Here is a 17,679-nt window from a genome sequence, read left to right on the forward strand (position 1 = left end):
CAGGACCACTTTGCATACGGTGGATGCGTACCCCGCACCTCCACCAGTTTATCGCGCCAGGAAAAGGCAAGCAGTCAGTTCCAAGTGAACGGACGTTTACTGTTCGTTTATGCCGGAGCTACCACGCACACTTCTTCATCCTCGGCTTCAGGCGTAAGTGGCGCGTGCCAATATTCATGTAACGTCAGCGAAAATTTCACCTGCCATTTGACTTGTGGCACTGCTGCCAGTAAGTCCGAATACCCGAGCGAGCCTGAGTAGTTTGGCTTTGAAAATTGCCCACTGACTATATTTGCATTCCATTGAGACCACTGTTTGCCCTTAATAGGGTGCGAATGAAGAAAACCTTATTGTAGCGTAGAAGTTAGCACGACCTTTAATACGCCCCGAAGACATGGCGGATCGAATACACTGAAAGCACAGATCAATCTTAAGATGAGTCCCCACGAGAGATTGTGATGAAGATTCCGATGTGATAATCATGTGCAGACGATGAAGTGCCTAAGAAATGCCGCCATTATAATTATTTGTGTCAATACAACAGTTGTAAGCAACATTTAGAAACGTTACAATTTGTGATAAAATTTTAAAAGTTGGCAGGTATGTATAATGACATCGAAGCAGGAAACATTAATTTTGTAATTTAAAATAAAGAAATTTATGCGTGCACTTTTTCATTCTGCCTCTTGCGCTTGGGCCTTCATTGGTCTGCATTGTGCAACACGTAAAGTGGTGATGTTAACAATAACTGAAGACAAAGACAATCCCAGCCTCTTAACAAATGCCTAGGCAGTATGCTATTGACACGCCCTGATTGACTAAGCGTGCTCATTTGTCCAGTCAGGCACAGAAGCAGGTAATTAAAGCTACCGTTCTTGGGCTGAAACAAACACAACCATGCTTACATCGGAAACAAGCTTCAGGAGGTCAATTGTTCACACGCATTGAAGATATTATGGATCAAGCATGGAGCTGACCATAGTGCCCTCGAACCGTTCCCAACATAGTTCTACGATCTAGCATCCTGGGCCAACCTTCTGGCTATGCTTTGAAGCCACTGGCACGTTTCGAGCCAAGCCCAATCGCTTTCTGGGCTTGTTCTCCTCCTCATCTTGCCATTCCGCCTCGTTTATGTTTGTCATATTGACACAGATATTTGAGGATTTTTCGTTTGGGTGTAGTTCGGGCAAAATCAATTTCAAATAAAGGAAGAGTCACTGAGCGATTTTTATGGCCTAATTTTTGCACTCATTGATTATGCAGACCTACCTGCACGGCTGCGACATCAACCGATCGGACTAATGTATACGACAACTGAGTTCTCAACAGATGCTACATTATTATTTATTTATTAACTTCATATGCATTTCTACGTGTTTGCGCAAAGACCTATTGTGGCTGCAACCATACTGAGCTGCATGGCTGTTGATAGCGTCATTATGGAATGGAATCTGTCAATCCTTAGTTAATAAGCAGTCCACATAATTAATAATTGAATACTTTTTAGTATTCTCTTTCCACATTTAAGTATTTTCTGGCTTGCACTGCCGTGTTCTTATATGTAAGGTTGACAGGCCTAAAAATCTTAACAGACCATCTAACTATGTGGAGTGATTTTTTAGCCAAGCACCTATTCACTGTTTTTGCCTGCTTTCCACATGGTTGCCCGTAAGCAGTATATGGGATGCAGGTTTTTTTATATTTGAAATGGGTGACTCAGCCAAAACCTCATAGCACCCAAAATAAAATACAGCCATTTGCATATATCCAAAAAAAACTTTAATGCACACATGTAAGGGAAAGTAAATAGCAAAGATTTAAATAAGAAACTAAGAGTAAGACGGCATTTCTACCTGACGCGGACTAATAGCAGACTACAACATATAAAGCAGCGGTACAAAACAAAGTGGATGAAAAAAACAATGTCGTTCAGCTAAAGAAAACAGTTCACCATTGCAGCAATGTGAGAGGATGAGAGAAGTAGCAATGCACTCACCGCAGCGACAGCGGCCTTGAACGAAGGATCCACGACATCACGAACGTAATGTCCCCACTTGGCCAAAGAAGCAGGGACCATATCGGGAACCTCGAACAGGAACACCTGGAGAACGTGTCCTGGCCAGGCAGCTGTGTACAAGTTCAGATCCAAAGGTTGTAAGCTTGTCTTCTGGCCACAGGAACGGGAGCTCACAGGCCTTGTGTTAGAATCATGTGGCCTGGTGAAGTTGCAAAGCGTACTCTTGTAGCGATGCGCTGGCCAGGCCTTGACTGATCGCCCTGGCCCAGTGAAGTCTAGACAGCACGTCTTCAGCTCAATGCACAGGGCGACCTTCGTACGTGGCGTTCCTCCATGTTCCAGCTGTCTCTTTCATTCTTCTCGTCCGGGGCTTCGTGGTCCCCACTGATTAGTCCCTTACTTAATAGGCACATAATAGGTCCTTTAATTGTCATGTTTCCTGGCCTTGAGTGTCCTTGTACCTGTTCCAAGCAAAAAAGGAAGATAGCATCACTCACCTATCATCATCGTTCTCACTAGAGGAGAAAGATCTTTCTCACTAAAGGAGCAAGATCGGGGTAGCCATTGCATCTGTCTTGGTTCTTTACATTTTGTGCTGTACTACCTAGGACTTGGACTGCGGCTGCAGGAATCATCGAAAGGTTCATGAGGCGGGAGCGCCTTCCACTTGCTTCAGCTCCTGCCTTACCTTGCCCTTCAGCACAATGGTCTAAAGTTCACAAGGCCAGGATTCCCCCGGAGTTGAACGACATAACCTGTTGGGCCAGCCCTCAGAGCAGCCAATGTCCTGCCTATTGATGCGGAGGACAACTACAATGACAACTTCGAAGCTTGCAAGACTGTGACAATAAATTTCGTCAGTACCAGCCATCCTGTAGGCCTAGCCCTCGAAGTGAACAGCACATAGAATGCAGACCTAGCTGGCCACCACAACAATGACTATTCCGTAGGTCGAAACGCTGGGATAGCAAGTCTCATCGGGAGGCTGATCGTGAAGGCGTAGCGCTTGAAACCACGAGCTATGTGCCTGCCAAGAATATGCCTTCATCATGATGGGCACTACAACGTTTGCGAGGCTGGAACGCTCAACTCTACTTATCTAAAATTTGGAAATGTTGCCCTTCAAGCAGCCAGCACTGTCACAGCAGTATTATAGGTGGTAGGAACCGCGAGGATCTTTGATGTTTACCAACAGATTATGTAGCATCCTTGGGTGTGGACTCACAAATGCCCTAGCTACAGCAAAGACTGAAATATGGGGCACTGAGCAGCTGAGAGTTACGGGAATGTTGTTGCACACTGATATCAAAGAATATACGAAGAAAAGTGATGGAATTGGAATGAAATGAAGAAAAGATAGAATTGTGCCGCAAAAGTCATTGTTCTCTCTATCTAGATCTGCTGTGCTATGTCGGCCAATCGGTGCTGTCTCTGCCCTGAAGACGGCCACAGGTTTCCTTTAACTGGGACTGATACCCCATCAGACACCACTGCTAAAGAAATGTTAAACGTGAGTAGTAAAGAGATACGCGAAGCGAGGAGGGGGGATAAAGCTTGCGGAAAAAAGAGACAAGGATTGTTTGAGATAAGGTGCGGCAGTCGGAATCAGCCAGCAGGACCAAAATGATAAGTGAGAGGAGAGTTTGCACTTTCGTGTGCGGTCAAACGGACAGGAATCATACTGAAGGCATCAAGAAGAGTACAAGGACGAAGCGAAAGCACTGGGCAGCTTGGAAAGACAGAATTATGCACTTGAATGCGGAAAGATTGCGGGAAACAACTCAAATCCCTGAATTCAAGAAAAGGATTTCCTTTCAAACACAAGATTAAAATACCACTGCTTAACAGAGAAGTTTATAAGGAGCTCCAAAATTGCACAACTGTGAAAACTCGACCTTGAAGCCTGAAATAGATGGAATAAATTTGTTGCTCGTGAGGAAATCAGCGTGTGTGGCTTGGATAAGCTGAATATCTGCAGTTTTGGCTTCATAAAAAGGTTATTAACAGGACGGGTATTAATTAGGTAAACATCTATAGTGGTGACCGAGATAGGAGTTCCGCAGTGGGAAAGGAAAGAACATTTGTGTGCAGTATTGTGAGGGTAATGTGAGTAGGAATACAATGTATAAACAGGGTCTACGTTGAGAAGTCATACGGAAGTATAAAGTGCTCTCGTATTGCACTGAGTCAGGTTATCTTGACAGGAAGCCAGAGCCTGCCCTTTTATTTGCATAGTTTTGCCTTACAGTTTGCCAGCACTTGCATGGCTGTCACACTACTGCATACCTCGGCACAGCTAGGTGGCTGCATAGTGGTTTTCAGGTGGTCATGGAGGAAGGAAAATACTAGGAGTGAACGTCACGTGACAATCTTGAAGCCTAGTCATAAAACATTTGAGGAACAGGATGATGGGAAATAGGCCCTCACGTGATAGGCAAGCGCTAGCTTTAGTTGGCCCGCTTTGGTTGCGTATGCTACGGGGCTTTTGGAATTTGCGTGCATAGTTGGCGTGGAAAACGTACGCCGAGGTTGAATGAAGAAATGCAAGTGTGGTGAAGCAGTCGAGTCTCTTAAATCTGTCAGGTAAACCACCGAAGCCCCACATGGCTCGCCGCTTAAGCAAGCAGCAGACAGGCGCCAATGGAGTAGTGAACGAAGGCGTCAGCATTATGCGCAACAACCCGCGACGACCACCTCAAGGAAGGCTGGTCGCCTTTCGGGGCGGTTTCAAGGAAGCAAGGAAACCTTTCGCCCTGCAAACATGTGAAAACAACTAAGCCGCCCTTCCGACGGTGATTTGTCGCGTTTGGGGTTATTTTCTTGGAAATAATATGATGTCTTTCGCCCCTTGAAACATGTGCACGCGCTCAAGCGAGCGTACAGGGTCCACAGCGACTGCTTTTTCGTGTGAGAAAAATTCGTCCAATCATGTACCCAACGATAGCCGGGTGAGCCAACATAGCTGGCATAGCCTCTGACCATATTTGAGGCTCTGCCGGCCCACTGTTATGGCAGACGGTCCCAGTCCACGGAGTCGTTCTGCTCAATGCCTTCTGACACTCAACAGTCCGACGAGAACTCAATAGGCACGTGTCAACAGCGTGAGAACGTCGCGCCACACAATCTTACAAAATATATATGAATAGATGAAGTGATGAGCGCACGGGTGGAAATAAAAGCGAGGAACGAAGGCGGGAAAATTATAGTACAATTCATGAAATGGGCAGAGTTGCGAAATTATGCGTCTTGATGCTAAAAGGGGCAGACCAATAGATAACTTCAAATTAGTAACGCTGATAGTGTTGTCATTATTCGATAAGATAAAACGGGAGGTACAATTTTGAGTAGCTTCTAAAGTGTAAATCACGTACTTTTGCTGCGGATTCTAAATTGTAGACGCATATTCTAATTTGGTATGGATGAAAATTTCATATGTTAGTTTACCAATCGACGGAGGAGACAAGGATACGGACCTTTTAATATAGTTAAGGAATCTTGAGGCATCGACTGTTATTTGTAGAACGTGGTTCGACCAATTTAGTTTGTTAGGGATGATAACGCCAAGGTAGCGGTAACTGTCGACGTCAGATGAATTCAAAGAGCCTAAAGAGTATGGAAATTTAGATATGGAGTGTTTACATGATACATGCATTAACTTGCACTTGAACACATTTAGTTCCATCATCCAGCGTGAGCACCACTTGTCAATAGAATTTAGGTCATTTTGCAGAATGGATTGGTCAGTGATAGTAGTGACACGACGGCAAATAACACAGCCATCAGCGAACAGACGTGTGGTAGATATGTCTGTTGGGAGGTCACTAATGTATATTAGAAAAAGGAGTGCGTCGAGGACGGATCCCTGCGGTACACTCGATATTACTTTGGTAGTATCTGAACAGCAATCGCCAGCACAGGTGAACTGGAGGTGATCTGTCAGGAAGCAGATGATTCGTGATAAGACTAGTAGGTCGAGGTGAAGGCGTGAAAGTTTGGACACTAGTCGGTGATGAGGGACGCGATCGAAAGCCTTTGAAATATCTATGCAAATTACGTCATTTTGAAATGAACAATCTAAGTTGAGTGGAGATTTGTGGTTAATTCAAAAAGTTGTGTTTCGCATGATAAGCCCTGAAGAAAGCCATATTCTTTGCTAAAGAAAAAAGAATTTATGTTGAGGTGGGACGCTATATCGGAATATATATGTTCTAAAAGTTTACAGGCAATACATGCAAGTGAGAACGGCCGATAATTAGATGAATCGGAGTGTTTACCAGATTCCAAGACGGGGGTTGCTTTGCGTAGTTTCCAGTCTTTGGACATAGTACCCTCGCTTATAGACTGCGTAAAAATGATTTGTAGTATTCGGCTAGAAATGACGTTTGTGGCTTTCAGCATCTTCACCGGTATGTTGTCAGGTCCGGGGGAGCGAGATATTTTTAGTTTATTGATTAGGCTCGCGATACCTTCAGCAGTTACATCAGTGGGAGGCATTTCAGTGCAAAATCTTGGTAAAACAGCGTTGTTGGTGGAAGATTCACAAGTGAAGACGGAAGAGAATTATGAATTTAAGACGTCAGGACGGTTTTCAACTGGAACGTGGGACCCATCAGGATGAGTTATAGTAAAGTTATGCGACTGATTTCTGCTTGGTGCGAGTATATTCCAAAATTTTTTCGGGTTTATACAGATGATTTTGAGAAGATTCTGGCGATAAATTTTTTTCTTAGAACGCTTCGGAAAGCTGATGTACTCGCGCAGGAGTTGAAACATTTCTTTCATTTCGGGGCAGAAGCATATTCTTTTGCCAGTCTAAAAAGGCGCTTTTTCTTTTCTGCTAGTTTTTTTAGTTGGTTTGTGTACCAAGACTTTCCCATGACACCACGAATGCAAGCGAGGGGTACGTAATTACTGATTAAGCTGTGTAGCTTTTGCTTGTAGACTAGCCAGTTTCTGTCGACAGACCTTCTGAAAGCAGTGTCTTTTAGGTATTCAAAAACATATTTAGTTCAGTGTTAATTTTGGCGAAGTTAGCTTTATGGCAGTCCCGTATTAATTTTACTGAACGCTGTTTGATTGGAACAGGTATATTCAAATTGAAAAGAACAATACTGCGATCGCTCAGCGCATTGCCACATGCTAACGACTGAATGTATTTGGGTTGAGAAGTGAGGACCAGGCCAAGGGAGTTTGATCCACGTGTAGGAAAGATTACTGTTTGTGTAAGCTTGAAGCTCAAGGCTAGCTAAATCAAGGAAATCTTTTGGCTGGCGGGATGATGCTGTAAGATTGTCCCAATTGATATTCCGAAAGTTAAAATCACCACAAATCATATACTTTGCACGTCTGAATTGAGAGGTTGCATCGAAAATGATAGTGTTAAGTTCGTCGATAAAGGAACGGTCCCAATCGAGTGGCCGATAACAAGATATGAGTATGCATATGCATGTCGGCATGGATATTTGCACACAAAAAATTTGGTGAGTACATTTGTTCGGGAGCTTGTAACAAGGAACGCTATTTTTCATGAAGACAAGAAGGCCACCACCCCTTCGTTCCTTCCTATCGCGTCTGAAAACAGCGTAGGGAGAATCTGCATGCAGTAGCTCAGTTCTATCTATGTCAGGGGTTAACCAAGACCCAGTGAAAATGGCCATGTCTGTATTATTGACGCCGAGAAGGGCTTCAACGGTATCTTTTTTGACATGTAACTGCGAACATTGGCCAGTATAACAGATAGTATGTCATTGCGTGATGCGTCAACAGGGTTTAGTAGCGGCTGGGAAGGAAAGGAGAGTGCTGGGCAAGCCTGCAGTGATGGCTAGGATTTCACTTCTAAAACTGAGTTGGATTGCGCGTCATAAAAAGCTGCCTTTCATCCACCTGAAGCTTATCGAAGCGTATCTTGTAAGTGGAGGCGTTGTTTTGCTTCGCATAGGCGTACAGCTTTTTCTTTGCAAGCCGGACGCGAGATGAAAAATCTTCCTGGATAGAAATCGTCGAACCATTAAGCTTTGTACCGGCAAACAGAATGCTACATTTATCTTTAAACCCCGCACGTTTTACTATAACTAGTCGGTGTTTACCAGCCTGGAAATGGCCAATCCTGTGTGCGCGTTCTATGTCACTTTTGGTGATGGCAATGTGAAGTTTATCTGCACACAGTGAAATAACACGTAACACTGATTACTCCCAAGTTTCATCACGCGCATCCTCAACACAGAAAAAAGTAGGTTGTCCCGGCGAAGGCGGTTTTCCGAGTCGTCACATTCCTGTACGACGTTGTTTATTTATGAAGTTAGTTTAATTATTTCAGGGTTATCACTGGATACAGGTATCGAGTGACTTGATTTATGAGCATCTTCAATTTTCCCAAGGGCGTCAACGCAGCTGGATAAACGAGCGACCTGGTTTTCAATGGTGGCCTGTGTAGCACGAATTAGAGCGAGTTCAGACAGAACGGTGTTCTGAGAGGTTTCTACACGGGATAGGGCGCTAGCAATGGATTCTAGGGATACCGGAGTGGGAGTGTAATTAACAGGACCGGGGTTAAGTTCAATGTCCCCAGGTTGGGCTAGTAAAAGAAAAGCGAGATGAGCATTCAGACATAATGAACAAAGCCAGTGGCACAAAATTTTTCTTGTGGCATCAAATGTGTCAGAGGGGCACGACACCGCGATAAACATTCTGTAACTAGAATGTACACATCTTGCACAAGGTAGGTAACTAACCTGCGCAAACAAAGTCGGCGTCATGACCACGCTCGGTGCGGTGGGTGCCCCAAGTGGTTCCAAGGCAGAGGCTGCTTAAATATAAGTAGCGAGTCTACCGCGCAGGCAGTTGTTCGCTGTGACCAGGCGGAAAGCACGGTTGGGGCTAGAAGTGGCGCGCTTGAAGCTGAATTGGTTTCTTCGTTCGAAGGCAGGGGAACTTGGCAGGCGATGTCATTCCAGTTGCGAGCAAGAGATGAGGAAGGGCAGGTTCCACCGAGAAAGGCAGCCGAAGTGATTCACGATAGCAGAAGCGCCTGCGCAAACAAAGTCAGCGTCATGACCTCGCTCGGTGCGGTGGCTCAGCTTGCCTTTGACCATTTTTACCAAAAAGCCACGGACAAACCTAGCTCATCGAAGCCACGGAAAGTGCTAAGCTCCCCACACTAAGTGTAAAACTATTTCTTTTCAGACCCAAGTAATAATAATAATAATGTCTTTATTTGTGTCCCGTAACAGTACACGACACGGGAGACCTGCAGTAAAAGCTGTCATGAATGACAGCTTGACAGAGCCGTAGGTCCCCCATACAAGGGGCAGTTACAAACGACAAAAAAGACATAATACATTGTCACAATTGAAATTACACATTCCGAGCGTACAATGTAACGTACACAAAAAATAAGGCAAGATAGAAATACAAATTGCAAGTTCACCCATACAATAAAACATCACAGTCAACTACGGGGTAGTCACAAAAGAAATAACATAACTGCAGTTTCACTTATCCGCAAGAAATAATAACAAGAAATAACTAAGAATGTGTGCAGTGAATCTGTCGTAATTCACGTTTAGATAGTTTAAGTAGGTCAGTCCCGGATTTTTTGCAGTTGTTTAATAGAGTTGGAAGTGTGAAGAATAACTTTTCCATTGTGTAAATGGTTCTAGGAGTTGGTACAATCCACTCCTCTTTATGACGGGTAGTGTGAAACACAGTGCTCTTTTTCAGTAATGACAACTCATGCAGATATTTAAGATGATTTTTTAGTTCGCGCTGGAATGCAAGTGCTAGCTTATAATTGTAAAGATTGAATACTGGTATTATGCATGCTTTGGAGAAAAGACCTTGCGAGTGACTGTTATATGGTAGATTAAAAAGTACTCTGATAAACTTTTTTTTGAAGTATAAAGATCCTTTGCAAATTTGTATACGTGGTTGTGCCCCAGACCAAGAAACAGTAATTAAGATGAGAGTAAAATAGGGAATTATAAAGCAGGATCTTTACTTGATGCGGGAGATATGATCTGTAATGGGAAATAATGCCTATTGCTCGAGCTAACTTAGTTAGAACAGCATCAATGTGACTATCCCATAGCATGTTCTGGGAAAATGTAACACCCAGAATTTTAATATTATTTGTGATTTCTATTGGTGCGCCACCATAAGCTTACATGAGAATTTAGCTGCCTCAATTTAGGTCTAAATATTACAGCTTTCGTCTTATTAACGTTTATGTTCAGATGGTTTACTACTGACCACGTTTTAAGCTTAGTAAGGAGAGAATTCGCATCATTGTGTAAGATATGACAGGCTGGAGCAGATAGAAATACACTAGCGTTGTCGGCATACAAAACATATTTAGGATTAGTAGAGATGTTAGTGAGATCATTTATGTAAATGTTAAAGAGAAGCGGACCAAGAATGCTGCCCTGAGGAACACCTTTAACTATGGATTTTAAATCAGAACGATACGTTTCAATTTGAATGAACTGCTGCCGAAAACTGAGATATCTAATAAGTTCAAGAAAATGACCTCGGATTCCATAAATTTCCAGTTTCTTCAGCAAAGTTAAGTGATGAATACAATCAAATGCTTTAGAAAAGTCGACATAAATACCTAGCACAAAGTTCTTTTTTCCAAATTCGCACAAAATAAATTCCTTCTCTTCCAGCAAAGCTAATTCGGTCGATTTGTTCTTCCTAAATCCATATTGAGCATCTGAAATAAGTTTGTGTAAATCAAAAAACGAGCAAAGCTGATAATGGATAAGCTTCTCCAGGCCTTTGGAAAATATGGGTAAGACAGAGATGGGTCGGTAATTATTCATATCATTAGGATCACCCTTTTTGAAGAGCATAGTTACTTTAGCGATTTGCATTCGCTTTGGAAAGCATGCACTTGTTAGGCAAAGGTCAAAAATATGGGTTAAATGTGGACATAAGATATCCAACACATATTTCACCGGACGTGTCTGAATTCCTTCAGCGTCGCAACTTGAACTATTATTTAAAGAAGAAAAAACTGAGGTAACTTGTTCTGTTACAGGGCTTAGAAAAGCAGATGAATTATTTCTAGCGGGTATAAAATTGTGAAAATCTACAAGTATACCTTGATCAGAATAATGAAGTAAATACTGATTAAAGGAATCTGCAAGGGCGCAGCCAGACACTTCACAGTCATTTATTGACAGCTTCTCGATTCTAGGTGAAAGTTTCGTGCGTGTAAAAACGGTGTTCAACTTTTTCCATACGAGGTCACTTTTCTTTAGGCACCTATGGAATTCAGAGTAAATGTAACTAGATCTGCTTTTTTTAACCTCCTTGTTTAACTTATTTCGGCACGCCTTGAATTGCTTTAAGGTATCAGGATCTTTTGTTTTAATAAACCGATGGTAAAGCATATTTTTCTCATTGATTTTTCGGCGCAATTCTGGAGTTATCCAAGGTTTGCGGATTTTTTTACCTAGCTTAAAAGTTTTCATTCGAAAATGTCGCTTGTAAACCTGCAGGAACTGGTTGATAAATTTTTCATACCCTTCGTCGGCATTTCTTATCTTCATTGCCCATGTAAAATCTGACTTAAGTAGCTCAGTCCTGAAGCTGTCTAAATTTGACAGAGTAATAGATTGAAAAAAAAATGGGTGGTCGGCTTTTGCATCCTTCTAAATTCTGCTTCTTTACCATAACAAATATCGGAAGATGGTCGCTAAGACCACATGATATAGCTCCTGCTGTGATGTCTGTATTATCAAAATTTGTCACAAAAAGGTCTAGCAGTGTTTTACTGTCTTTCGTAATTCGGGTCGGTAGTGTGATTGCATTATCGCAACCATTTGATGTAATAAGCATTTTCATGTTTCTTTGTTCGTTAGTGTTTGCTAACATATCTATATTAAAGTCGCCGGCTGACGTGACAGAGTAACCATTTGCAGAAACAAAATCGAGAAACTGCCCGTAAAATAAAAAGAAGCTTGACACATTTCCATGTGGGGGCCGGTAACAAACAGAAAACACATGCTTATTTACACGAACTGACAATATTTCAAAGTCATCACATAGCACAGAAAAAGAAGGAAGCAATTCGCACTTTACATTCGGCTTCATCAATAGCACGAGTCCACCACACCGACGATTTTTTCGATTTAAGCAGAAGGATTGATAACATGAAAACTGAAAGTTATCATGGTCGTCTTTACACCAAGTTTCGGTTAACATGACCGCGTCGAACAAAAAAGAAAAACGAGAGATAAAACAATCCAGTTCTGCTTCCTTGTTGTAAAGTGAGCGAACGTTTAAATGAAGGCATTTTAGTTAATTTTTGTGCTGGTTCGTTGCAGCTGCGTTTACATCCTTTGGAAGAAGGTAATTGTCATTAGCCATTTCAAACTCCGACAACACATTTTATACCCATTTGTTGGACATACTGAAATGTGCTATGACGGAAGGTCACGCACACTACGCACTACGATTGCCGACTGGCCATCTGTTTTGCGCATGAAGATCTTCCCATTCCTGTGCCAGACATACTGATATGCATTTTGTTTTGCCCAGTCCTTCGTCAGTCGCAACAGATGTCGGTTATGACTAGTCATATTTTCCGTAATGGCAATGTTGCTTTTTTCATCCCTCAGTTTATTCTTTTTCTCGAGCCACTTATCTCTGACAGCTTGCCTGGTGTATCTAACTATTATTCCTGGGATCCTATCGTGCTTTGCAGGTAGCCGATGAATTGCATCGACGTCTGCGCTCGAAAGCCTTGAAACTCCTGTCGTGTCAGCCACAGCGTTTACTTTATCTAGCAGATTTTCAGGTTCGGTGGACTGAATTCCATGGAATTCAAGGTTCAGCTTTCTGCTCCTCCATTCAAGATCATTGACGTCACTTCGCAACGTTTCATTTTCGTCTTCTTTTTTTCCGACCTTTCTCTCCAAAATTTCCAATCTCTTTTGAATATCTTTTGTCTCTTTTTCCTGGGTAGTTAGCCTTCCTAGTACTTCATCATACTTTTCCGAGATTAGCTCTACAGCTGTTTCAATGCTAGCTACAGTGTCTTTAAGCGGCATCAGCTCGTCTAATTTTCCATTTATAGTAACGAGTAGGGTTTTAACGTCGGCTATCTCGTCATCAGACAGCTTTTCCCCTTAGCTGTCTCCTTTGCCGCTTCCATTTTTGCATGTGTGGCATGCCCATTTCTGCTTGGCTGACTCCGATTTACTTTTGTACTGCTTTACGGTAAGCCCAGCACAGGTTCCGAGATGGTACAATTTGTTGCATACAGTACATTTGGCAGAAATTTCCTCGGGCGTAAACTTGTTATTGCATGAGGAACAAAAATCTGTCGACATCGTGCGTTCAAGACAGTAGCTTCAAGCAAAACAAGAACAACAAAAAAACGACAATAACAGAATACTAGGGCGGCGGCAGTGGCAGCAAGCAGCACATATTCTTAAAATCAATCACAAGTAACGACACCAACCTGCGAAAAAGCAGAGCGGTGTTCAAGCGATGGTCTTTCGTGCTGCCGCTGCCGCCGAGTGCTGGTAGATCCGAGCAGTCCGTCTTATATCTTCAGAGAAGGTCGCTTGTCGCGCCGCGGGTGGTTCCAGGCAGTTAGCAGATCGAGGTAGATGTGCCGCACTTGCGCAGTCGAGTTCCTTCGTCAGGTTCAGCGTGGGCAACCAAGCCGCAGTGGAGACGAAACCAACGAAACTGCGAAAAAGCAGAGCGGTGTTCAAGCGATGGTCTTTCGTGCTGCCGCTGCCGCCGAGTGCTGGTAGATCCGAGCAGTCCGTCTTATATCTTCAGAGAAGGTCGCTTGTCGCGCCGCGGGTGGTTCCAGGCAGTTAGCAGATCGAGGTAGATGTGCCGCACTTGCGCAGTCGAGTTCCTTCGTCAGGTTCAGCGTGGGCAACCAAGCCGCAGTGGAGACGAAACCAACGAAACTGCGAAAAAGCAGAGCGGTGTTCAAGCGATGGTCTTTCGTGCTGCCGCTGCCGCCGAGTGCTGGTAGATCCGAGCAGTCCGTCTTATATCTTCAGAGAAGGTCGCTTGTCGCGCCGCGGGTGGTTCCAGGCAGTTAGCAGATCGAGGTAGATGTGCCGCACTTGCGCAGTCGAGTTCCTTCGTCAGGTTCAGCTTGGGCAACCAAGCCGCAGTGGAGACGAAACCAACGAAACTGCGACAAAGCAGAGCGGTGTTCAAGCGATGGTCTTTCGTGCTGCCGCTGCCGCCGAGTGCTGGTAGATCCGAGCAGTCCGTCTTATATCTTCAGAGAAGGTCGCTTGTCGCGCCGCGGGTGGTTCCAGGCAGTTAGCAGATCGAGGTAGATGTGCCGCACTTGCGCAGTCGAGTTCCTTCGTCAGGTTCAGCGTGGGCAACCAAGCCGCAGTGGAGACGAAACCAACGAAACTGCGAAAAAGCAGAGCGGTGTTCAAGCGATGGTCTTTCGTGCTGCCGCTGCCGCCGAGTGCTGGTAGATCCGAGCAGTCCGTCTTATATCTTCAGAGAAGGTCGCTTGTCGCGCCGCGGGTGGTTCCAGGCAGTTAGCAGATCGAGGTAGATGTGCCGCACTTGCGCAGTCGAGTTCCTTCGTCAGGTTCAGCGTGGGCAACCAAGCCGCAGTGGAGACGAAACCAACGAAACTGCGAAAAAGCAGAGCGGTGTTCAAGCGATGGTCTTTCGTGCTGCCGCTGCCGCCGAGTGCTGGTAGATCCGAGCAGTCCGTCTTATATCTTCAGAGAAGGTCGCTTGTCGCACCGCGGGTGGTTCCAGGCAGTTAGCAGATCGTGGTAGATCTACCGCACTTGCGCAGTCGGGTTCCTTCGTCAGGTTCAGCGTGGGCAACCAAGCCACAGTGGAGACGAAACTGCGAAAAAGCAGAGCGGTGTTCAAGCGATGGTCTTTCGTGCTGCCGCTGCCGCCGAGTCACCGCCAAGTAGGGGAGCACAAGCTGTACATTTGGTAAGTATTGTTTGTACACTTGAAGGAAAGCTAAGTCCACCAACCTTGCTAGAAAACACCCTGAAATAATGTATGTCAACAATTCCAAAACAAGACAGCAAGGGCGTAAGTCTCAGAATGCCAGACACACGGTCAAAATTTTTAGGATGCTTTTGCAAAAAATGGTGCATAAATTACTTGGCTACCATGCACAAGCCTCAGCCGACCAGTTTATTTTAATAACTAAACTCGATGACGGAAAGTTACATTGCTTAGACAAAGGGATACTGTTAAAAGCTTGGGTCATAGCTTTTAATGAGCCATGACCCAAGCCACCTGCATGTTTTACCTTGAATATTTGGACCTTGGAGTTCCCCCATCACGGATATTTAAAGAGGGGAGTGGGCTCACTAGCAAATTAAGAATTACGTATGTAGGGCACGCCCACATATCCTCAACAATAGCAAGTGACATCGGTGATATTTCTGGCTCTTCTTCCAAACATTAGAAAAATATGAACCAGATTCTCTCTACAATTACTCATTTATTATCAGGTTTATAATGCTACCCTTTTTTTACGTCTAAATTAATAAAAAGTAGCTGCAGTCTAGCTTCACACAAGTCAGGTAGCAATGTCATTTGACAAATTTATTAGCTTAAAAGCATCAGTATTGGGCCTATTTCCACAACTCTGTTCAATAAGTACTGCTTACAACACATACAAGAAAAAAGGTCACTTATATTCATATCAATTATAGCTGCATGGTTCTCAGAACTATCAAGCAACCAGAGGGGCTCCATACTGTAATATCTTCCTAGTTGTATTGGTATGTATGGAATACAGGTTTCGTCATAACTGTACACTAAAGGCAAAGCATTTCCATTCGTGAGCATCACTCTTTCTTTTTAGTTTCTTTTTTCAACTTGGAACGAGAGAAGTTAGGGCGATATGATGGTCTTTGGTACATTTACCTTGGCTCAACATACTGAATATCAAAAATAGAGTTGTCATGAATCCATGAACCACATATAAACTGTATGAAGAAGTGAACCTTAGGAAAGCTGCACAACCGTAAGTATATTCAAGCCAGTGCTAGTGTATATATTTAAAAGATTAGGAGCTAAAAGTATAATAGTATACCACATCTTAATTTTGCAGTCATATATATCACTCATAGGTGCTAGCGTCGTTCAGTTAGTAATCAAAAACGATCCAACATAAAACCTTTGTTTTAGAAAAAAAAGGAACTCTGTGTTCCCATTAAGGTTTGAATTCATGACTGTTTATTTATGAGACAAGGGTTCCATACATGATATAGCACAAGTTTCATTCTTTTGCTTCCAATGCAGGCAAAATCCGATAATCATTGTAACCCAGTGTATTCGACCACATTTGAATGTTTCAACAATTCGAATGCTGAACTCTTAAGAGTACTAAAAGCGAAATATTTTCATGTGGCTAGTTTTGTCAGTCAATACAGTCATCCTTAATCCACTATAACTGCAGTTGTCTTAAATATTAGGTGCTGTTTAATATTGGGAGATGTTGCACACCATCTGAAGATAAATGAATTTTGTACACCACAGAGGTTTCCACACACCCATTGAAAAAACCTAATAAAATTGACATAGTGCTTAAAAAACCTGAGTATGTTGAAGTGAGCAAAGGCATTGCAAGTTTAAAAGCTGTCCATCTAGGCAGATGTGTTTTCAGGCAACACTATATCAGAATAAATGCAAAGCGCAAGTGGAAGAGTAGGAGTTCCAGATTATATTTGGTCATGGCCAGTAGATGGCCAACCTCAACATAGACCTGCGCAGTAACCACTAATTCATGGCTAGAGCCCTGCGGCTCGAGCAGAGAAGACTGCGCAAAGTTCAGGGTCATTGACTGGAAGAACTTTCGCAAGATTAAAGAGGAATATGCGAAAGACGTTGAGGTGAAGCCTGATGTCGAATGCTGGACGGAACAGATCGGAAGAGGTATCGAGGCCGCCACCAAGGAAGTTAGTCCTGACCGCACGGTTGAGAAGATCGATAGCAAGCTCACCCATCTGCTCGACGCCAGGCAGTCTCTGCTGTCGAGATGCAAGGGACAGTGTCTCGGCAAAAGGCTCCGAAAGAAGAATGCCAAATTCAACAAGAAAATCATGGAGCATTGCAAGGTCCTCTCCAGACAGCAAGGGGACGATGTCAGCGAATCGATAGATGGTCGGATGCGTCTTGTAACCTCCTCAACCACTTGCTGGACGAGACGAATATTAAGTTGAACCAACGAAGCACGGTGCCACGCATTTTGCATGCAGCCAGGCAAAAATCCTTGGACGACGAACTCCTAGGGAAGCTGGTGAACAAGTACATGCCATTGGTTCCCGGCTCGGCGACTATCCCTTATAAGTATTATGGGGGCTCCGACAATCAGGAGCTGGACGCTGAGTTTGGGGTTGAAGATGTCAAGATGGCTTAAACGGCAGATCGACACCCGGTCCGGAAATGATCACGAGCAAAGCCCTGAGGAACCTGGATGACAAATCAGTAGAGTACCTGACCGAGATCGTCAACCATGTGTGGAGCAGTGGCAAAGTTCCGAGAATGTGGAAAAGGGCCGCCACTATCCTTATGCCCAATCCCAGCCAGCCGCCGAGTCTCGACACTCTCACGCCTATCTCGCTCAGTTAGCGTGTGGGCAAAGTGGCCGAGCACGCAATCCACAACAGGGTCTACCAGTACTT

The 17,679-nt window shown here is 43.9% G+C and overlaps 1 long non-coding RNA gene across 1 annotated transcript; it reads right to left on the bottom strand.

Annotated features, from left to right (window-relative positions):
• Nucleotides 1-1,791: 1,791 nt before the first annotated feature.
• Nucleotides 1,792-14,693, bottom strand: LOC139052151 (uncharacterized). Its single transcript, XR_011509739.1, has 3 exons — nt 13,485-14,693; nt 8,749-9,044; nt 1,792-2,478 (listed from the first exon to the last, which is right to left on the bottom strand). It is a non-coding gene; the product is annotated as an uncharacterized lncRNA (long non-coding RNA).
• Between the last annotated feature and the right edge of the window lie 2,986 nt (nt 14,694-17,679).

The sequence above is a fragment of the Dermacentor albipictus genome, unplaced genomic scaffold (genome assembly GCF_038994185.2).
Source record: "Dermacentor albipictus isolate Rhodes 1998 colony unplaced genomic scaffold, USDA_Dalb.pri_finalv2 scaffold_19, whole genome shotgun sequence".
Classification (NCBI taxonomy): domain Eukaryota; kingdom Metazoa; phylum Arthropoda; class Arachnida; order Ixodida; family Ixodidae; genus Dermacentor; species Dermacentor albipictus.